The following is an 8,797-nucleotide window of genomic DNA, read 5'->3' on the forward strand; positions in this document are numbered from 1 at the left end:
GAGCATCTTTGGGATGTGGTGGAACGGGAGCTTCGTGCCCTGGATGTGCATCCCACAAATCTCCATCAACTGCAAAATGCTATCCTATCAATATGGGCCAACATTTCTAAAGAATGCTTTCAGCACCTTGTTGAATCAATGCCACGTAGAATTAAGGCAGTTCTGAAGGCGAAAGGGGGTCAAACACAGTATTACTATGGTGTTCCTAATAATCCTTTAGGTGAGTGTATGTGCCTTAAAATGTTCAATTACAGTTGTAACTTCAGCATTTGACCAGCACACTTTTTGTCCTTTCCACAAGGTTTTCAATTCCTGCCTCATGTTCATTCTCTGTACAGAAGAATACATGCTTTAGTAAACTCTAACTATATGAGAGCTCATGTACTTACAATGGTAGTCATATTCAGATTTAAACCTCAGGTACCTTGAGGAACTTCAGTGGTTTCTCGATAGGCATCTTCTGAACACCTGTAGGAAATCAGTTATAGACAGATCAGAAACTCAGATGTAACTCAAACCTGCATCTAGAACTTAAAACTGGTTATACATCTGATCTCTAAAAATTACATTTCAAATGACATTCAAAACATTATTCTGGAGATGGAATGTTGTGTTAAACATCTCCTTTTCAAAGTTTTTGACCAACATGAACATGATAAACTTATTGGTTTGGTACTGATTCCATTCATTTTGTTCTAGAAAAATTGTTATTTATAATAATATCTGATTATTGATAACTGATTTTTACAATTAATGGCAAAAGGAATGTTTAGAAATGTAATTTGATATTATCTACTGGCACACTATAGTATGATATATATATACATACACTATGAACAATTCTAAACGCTTTTGTTTTTGCCCCCATTTTTCATGAGCTGAACTAAAAGTTCTAAGACTTTTTCTATGTACACAAAAGGCCTATTTCTCTCAAATATTGTTCACAAATCTGTCTAAATCTGTGTTAGTGAGCACTTCTCCTTTGCCGAGATAATCCATCCACCTCACAGGTGTGGCATATCAAGATACTGATTAGACAGCATGATGATTGCACAGGTGTGCCTTAGGCTGTCCACAATAAAAGGCCACTCTAAAATGTGCAGTTTTGTGTGGTCTCAGGGGGTCTGGAAACAAGTCATTATCTGGTGTGACCATCATTTGCCTCACGCAGTGCAACACATCTCCTTCGCATAGAGTTGATCAGGTTGTTGATTGTGGCCTGTGGAATGTTGGTCCACTCCTCTTCAATGGCTGTGTTGGATATTGGCAGGACCTGGAACACGCTGTCGTATACGCCGATTCAGAGCATCCCAAACATGCTCAATGGGTGACATGTCCGTTAGTATGCTGGCCCTGCAAGAACTGGGATGTTTTCAGCTTCCAGGAATTGTGTACAGATCTTTGCAGAATAGGGCCGTGCATTATCATGCTGCAACATGAGGTGATGGTTGTGGATGAATGGCACAACAATGGGCCTTAGGATCTCATCACGGTATCTCTGTGCATTCAAAGTGCCATCAATAAAATGCACCTGCGTTGGTTGTCTATAACATACGCCTGCACATACCATAACCCCACCATGGGCCACTCGATTCCCAACGTTGACATCAGCAAACCGCTCACCCACATGACGCCATACACGCTGTCTACCATCTGCCCTGTACAGTGAAAACCGGTATTCATCCGTGAAGAGAACACCTCTCCAAAGTGCCAGACGCCATCGAATGTGAGCATTTGCCCACGCAGGTCGTTTACAACGACCAACTGCAGGTCGAGACCCCGATGAGGACGATGAGCATGCAGATGAGCTTCCCTGAGACGGTTTTTGACAGTTTGTGCAGAAATTCTTTGGTTATGCAAACCGATTGTTGCAGCAGCTGTCCGGGTGGCTGGCCTCAACGGTGTTGGAGGTGAAGATGCTGGATATGGAAGTCCTGGGCTGGTGTGGTTACACACGGTCTGCGGTTGTGAGGCCGGTTGGATGTACTGCCAAATTCTCTGAAAAGCCTTTGGAGACGGCTATGGTAGAGAAATGAACATTCAATTCACGGGCAACAGCAGGTGGACATTCCTGCTGTCAGCATGCCAATTGCACGCTCCCTCAAAACTTGCAACATCTGTGGCATTGTGCTGTGTGATAAAACTGCACATTTTAGAGTGGCCTTTTATTGTGGACAGCCTAAGGCACACCTGTGCAATAATCATGCTGTCTAATCAGTATCTTGATATGCCACACCTGTGAGATGGATGGATTAACTCGGCAAAGGAGAAGTGCTCACTAACACAGATTTAGACAGATTTGTGAACAATATTTGAGAGAAACAGGCCTTTTGGGTACATAGAAAAAGTCTTAGAACTTAGATCTATAATTTTGTTCAGTGAATATAACTGGCTTAAAACCATTTTTCTTTGGTGAAAATACTAACGTAAAATTGCACTACAATATATATTGGTTTAAAATAATAATAAACATGTTCATAAACACAAACTTGTTATGCTGGGTACACACCAAAAGATAATCAGGCTGATTTTGGGCTGATTTCCCCCTTCTGAAAATCCTAGCTGTGTCCCGATTATCTTGATGGTTATAGATTATCTTATCAGATTTTCCCTTGGTGTGAGGTGTGTTTAGAGTGTCCGAACCTGATCGGAAGAACGTCAGAGCCGACCTGATCGCGAATCGCAAATATTCAACATGTGGAATATTTACGATCAGAAATCCTGAAATGTGGGGGGAAGCCCGAGGACAAACACGCGCATGCTCTGGAGATTATCACGTGAAAGGAAACCATATCCAATCAGAAAGCGAGATGAAGGAAGACGGAAGCATAAGAAACGCAGTCATGGCGCAGCACAAACTGAAATTGATGTGGACAGCAGAGATGGAGGATCAGCTTGTTGATTTGTGGCGCAAATGTTTACACAACGTGTTGTGTAAAACATTTCCAAACACTATCATCCCAATTGCTTCCTGCATATCGTCCGCCATGCTTATTCTGAGGTCTCTAGAGTGTTAACAGTCGAGACTCTGGTTGCATGGTCTTTAGGGTTGGGTATCTAGAACCGGTTCCAAAATGCCAAAAACCGGGGATTCGATAAGTCGCGCACACTTCGATTCCGCTTATCGATTCCTTACTTTGGTGATGCTCACATGCGCGAGGTGAATGGCAGTGAGCATTTGTTTACAGTTGTATTGATCTGCCAGGACCTGCCTGCCGCACATGCGCTGTACGTTATATTTACGATGGCGGAGCGCAGCAGACTTTCGAAAGTTTGGTTAAGCTTTTCAAAAAAAGATGAAAATACAGCGAATTGTATCACATGCAAGAAAGACAAACTAGAGCCGCATAATTCTGGATAAAATGAGAACCAGTTTTGTTTAAAATAGAGATCATGAATAAATACATCAGACAATTAATACGAGTCGAGTCTATAATTCCTTAAAGTGTTATATATATATATATATATATATATATATATATATATATATGTACAGTATATTGTAAATTAAGATGCATTGTCACAGTTTTACTGGTAATAGCCTAAATGTAACAAGAATAAAAGGTAGAAAAAAGTATTTGCTCTCTTTTTTCTCTCCAATAAATATTGGAATCGAAACCAAGAATCGTTAAGAACCGGATTCGATAAGCAGAATCGGAATCGTTAAAATTTAAACGATACCCAACCCTAACGGTCTTTTCACATCATGGCACACCACACACTATATGAGCAAAACGGTTAAATCTAGGATTTTTTGTCCTCATGTTTGTGGTCCATCACATTTTGAAAATCTTATAAGATGTAAAATCTTTTGGTGTGTACCCATCATTAGTTGACACATACCAACATTACTGGAGACGCCTGCAGCTCCAGCAGGAACATCACCTTCAGAACCGCTTTCATCAGGATCACTGGCATCAGAGTCCGTCATACTGATCTCATCTTAAAGAAAAAGAGACATTTAAAACAAGAACATCTTCAGTTTAACCTGTATTGAGAAGTCATTTATGAAACATGACAAATGGCACCGTTTAATAATAATAATCATATTAATAACAACTATAATACTTCACTAAGATCACTATTATTAGAATTATCGCCTAGACAGTGATATACTAATACTGTCAATGAAAAATTAATATTTTATAATGAGTATATTATTTTACAATAAGAGGTTATAATACTTTCTTAATTTCTTCACTTAAGCTGTTATACTGGCAGAAACCTGCAGTTTAAGTGAAAACAGGTTTATAAACGCATCTTATTGAAAAATTGTATTACTACAAAAAATGTGGATATAATGCGAATGTGAAAATAGAGAGTAACTGGTGCTGGTTGCGTTCCCAAATGCATGTTAAACTTATGGCACATGCAGAGATGGAGTTCACTGCATTCATTCCCTGTGAAACGAGGCATGGAAAAAGCCAGATCATGAGCTGATCGAGCGAGCAAAGTGTGCTCTTCAGTTTGAAACACGCAGCACAACAGACTACAGACTTACTTTCTTATCGTCTTTTGCGATTTGATAAGGGCATTGAGCCATATTGTGCTTTTGATTTTAGTATGTTTGAGAGATGCTTTACCAAAGCAATTGCGCAAAACACAAAGACAATTTATGTTATTATGAGGCGTAAAAATATTTTCGGTTCTTTTGGTTCAAACTGTGGAGGGACAGATTAGACTGTGGTCGGTCACTAGAGTAAAGGTAATTAATGGTAACACTATGAATTTTACTCCTCCCAAAAATGCCAAATAATAAACAGGTGACAGCGTATTTTAGGCTATGTGACACGTTATAGTGAGATATGACAGCGCTTCTGCAACACGCATCACTGCAGATGAGTAGCTGAGGATCTCTTCAGCATGCTGATGCACAAAATACAAACTAAAAATAAATTAAAGTAAGTCGCAGATGCTCAACACACAGTCATCTTCATTAAAAGTAGTGAGAATAAATGATTTTACCAGTGCTGATGCTACTCTCTCTCCTATTGATCTTAAAATTAGCTGATGATACAAAAAATGCTGCTCATAGCGGTAGCTTTCGATGACGTGAACACCGTTAAATCTGATATAGCGCGGGAATTGAAGATCGGATTTATGTCCGTTTTGTGAAGACACATTTATGTGGCCAAGTGTAAATGGAATTGTTTTGACAATGAAATGACCAGGTGTAAAACAGCCCCAAAGATGATGTGAAAAAGTTCTTACTAGACTAGCATTTCCTAAAATGATGCAATGCTCTTTTTATTACCATCTCAACACAGTCTTGATCCTCCAATGATGATTGTTCCTTCTCAGGGCTCACCTGAAAGCAAGGCAAAGAAAGAAAAAATAAACATCTATTAGAGACAAAGGATTCAGAGATTCTCCAAATGAAGCAGCACAGATACTTGACTCCATTAACACTGACTGATCACTGTCATAAAACATAAAATTAAAACATTACATTATCAATGATATACTTGAGCAAAAGAAGGCTGATGACACCAAACTAATTCAGGTATGATGGGACATTTCAAACCACTCAGTATTAATACTGATCAAATTAATGAGATGAATAGTGACTTAAGATTTAAAACACTGTGACATAAGTTGTAATCAAGTATAAAGTTAAAACCCTATAAATATATGGTCATAACCAATCAGGGATGCATGAAAATAAATGCTCATTGATGTTATCGTTGTCAATCCGATAAGAAAATTAGGCCGCTATATTAACACTAATAAATAGTGGATTTCTTCCTTCAGCTTCAGATGTGCGCTGTTCACCGTGATGGTTTTGAAATGTTTGAATCACAAATCTGTGAAATCAGCGCATTGTTACAGGGAGAGTTCGCTTGTGGAATTGTAAGTTGTAATATTTTTTATTTTTGTTATATATCTGATTTATCTCATATAGGATGCATTTGGCTGAGTTAATGAGTGCTACAGTAAACACTTCACTGTAGGCCACACCGGTGGTCAGCAAAACATTAATTATGATTGGGACTGTCATATATACATAACACTATAATGAGCAAACTATTGCATTAAAAACGTCGTGAATTCTTTGGGTTTAGTTGCTGTGTTTCAGCGTGTTGTCCTGGGAGGAGCGCATCCACAACAGGAGTTTCACTATGTAATAGTTGATTACTATTAATAATAGCTCAAGTTAATCTGTGCATGATTTTGTGCAAGTATAAGTTGTAATATTGTGTTTATTTTGTATAAATATCTAATTTATCATATATAGGTTGTGTTCCGTTGAGCTAAAACCATCTAACAAAGCCTCAGGTTTAGGGGTGTTCCTTCAGCTCTTTAGGCCATTTCATTTTAAGTTTAATGTTGTCTAATAACATTTTAATTTCATTTGATTTATTATTATTATTATTATTATTAAGGCAATAGATGTTTTGGTAAAACTTCACAATACATATGTTATTGCATTAACTAACATGAACTAACAGAGAAAAACTTTTGTTAATGTGAGTTAATAAAATATGTGAGTTCATGTTAGTTCACAGTGCATTAAATTAACAGATACAACACTGGATCCTAAAATGTCTTGGAAAATGTTGAGATTAACGTTAAGTAAGATAAACATGAAGTAAATCATGTAGAAGTATTGTTCATTCATTGTTAGTTCATGTTAACTAATACTAACAAGATGAAACCTTTTTATAAAGTATTGCCATTTTTTTATAAAGAAAGTTGGAAATATGAATGTAAAATTTATTTTAGAAGCTAAGAAACCTTACACTGGTTCAAACTAGGCCACTACTGTATATGTTTGATTTATGTTGAAGTGTTTGGGACATTGGCTTTAAAGTCGGCATGAAATGGAAGTTGAGATTGTCATTTTTTCCTTGTTGTGATGTATATCCGAGTGAAACTGCTTCTGAAATTAGAAAAAAATGTAGGGCGGGGCTTGATTTCGTCCTTCGGGAATTGATTGGATCGTTGGAGGTTGGGCGTTGCAAACAAAATGGAGGCAGATTTGAATGCCAGTTTACATTCAGTTGTGGAGGATTTCTCTCCACCGGACTCCCCCACCGTTACCCTCACATGAAGGATTTTTTATTGAGGAGCCCAGCGACGAGAACAAGGACAAGCAGCTAAATTTTCAGGCAGGAATCAGACCATATTTATATGAGCCTCCCGCGAAACGAGACAAACACCGATAGCCGCACCCTCATGGGCTCTGGCCGCACCCTTTCGCCATGGCACATGACCAAAAGAGAAGAGAGGTCGTTTTCAAGGGGGGAGGGAAGGGTAATGTATTTGATTAAAGATTATAAGGGTACATGAATTTTGAAAAAATAATGAAGTGCACAGATAAATCATTTATAATAAACACTACAATATTACATATAAAAAGAAGATTTGTCAAATTTGATTTCATGCCGACTTTAAATGATGTGCGTTTCGTTTTTGTAATCAGGCTTTCAAAGTATATCAAATTTTGGATTTAGATTCATCGGCTAATATATCAGATATCGGCTTTCGAATATAAAGAATGATCAGTTATCGGCCCAAATGTTCATATCGCTGTATCCCTAATTTGATTTCCAAAAACAAAAAACAAAACAATACCTTCTGTACATCTCTGGCCTCTGACTGGGACGGGGACGGACTCTTCATTTCGAGAGTGGAGGGTTCAACCTCACTGAGAGTCTACAAAACATAACATTAGACATGAAACAGTGGTGTAAATGTGTGAACACTAGATCTCACAGATGTCTCTGCTTCGTTTGCTCGTTCTCTTCCAGCACAACTCTCACTTACCTTGTCTAGACCCACAGTCAGAGCAGCACAATCACTGCCTGATGACCACTGGCTCTTATGGCTCATCTGAAAATATGAAATTAAGCGTTACATACAGAAACACTTCACCTAAGAGTTTAAAAAAAGCATTATAAATGGAATATATAAAGGATAATGTACAGTCAGTCAGTAATTAATACAAAATAAACTGACAGGATAATAAGGGTCCTGATACACAGCTACCTATCAATAAATATTTGCACATGAAATACTGATTTGAGATAATATACAAGATTACAAAATAGTTAAAGTTTTCAAATCAATATTTAAATGCTACCACAAGGTAATGTTCACGGCTTTTATGCATCACATTACATGTGTTTTCATTACAGTGTGTCAGGTTGTGTGTAGCTTTACACCAGTTTTATGAGGACACCCTTTTATGAGGACATCATAAGAGCATGTTACTGATGTTTGACTTGACAGAAGAATCTCAGTGTGTTGTGTAAGTTTGACAGAATCCTGGTCTATGAGGACACAGTTTTATGAGGACATCATAAGAGCATGTTCCTGATGTTTGACTTTGACTGAGTGTGTTGTGTAAGTTTGACAGAATACTGGTCTATGAGGACACTAGATTTACTGGGACACTGGTAACTAGATACATTTGGACGGCACTGAGTTCAAGTGTGTGTATGTATGAGAGTGATACGAGACATTGCGCCTGTGCTAGATGTACAGTAAGTGATCGTGACTCACTTCTTACACACACAATCATAATTCAGTGACTGATAACTGTGGCAAATAATCTGTTTCTGAGGAAACAGAGTTATTACATTAACTTATTGGATACCTTTAGAGTTGCTGTATCTTGTTCAGGTTTCATCTGATTCTTCAGAGTTATCATCTGAAAAAAAAAGTAGTAAAAATATATAAAAAAGACAAATAAATAATAATTTTAGTATCACTTATTGAAAGCCAAACAGAGGTTGCTATTTTTTACCAACTTCTTCAATGATTATATTTAATCTGACAAGCACAAATAGTTTTC

General features: G+C 37.7%; 1 long non-coding RNA gene across 1 annotated transcript; it reads right to left on the reverse strand.

Moving 5' to 3' along the window:
- Window positions 1-333: 333 nt before the first annotated feature.
- Window positions 334-7,658, reverse strand: LOC308689663. Its single transcript, XR_014030032.1, has 4 exons — window positions 7,576-7,658; window positions 5,255-5,308; window positions 3,844-3,942; window positions 334-468 (listed from the first exon to the last, which is right to left on the reverse strand). It is a non-coding gene; the product is annotated as an uncharacterized lncRNA (long non-coding RNA).
- Between the last annotated feature and the right edge of the window lie 1,139 nt (window positions 7,659-8,797).

This window comes from Scardinius erythrophthalmus, assembly GCF_964197995.2.
Source record: "Scardinius erythrophthalmus genome assembly, chromosome: 4".
NCBI classification, from domain to species: domain Eukaryota; kingdom Metazoa; phylum Chordata; class Actinopteri; order Cypriniformes; family Leuciscidae; genus Scardinius; species Scardinius erythrophthalmus.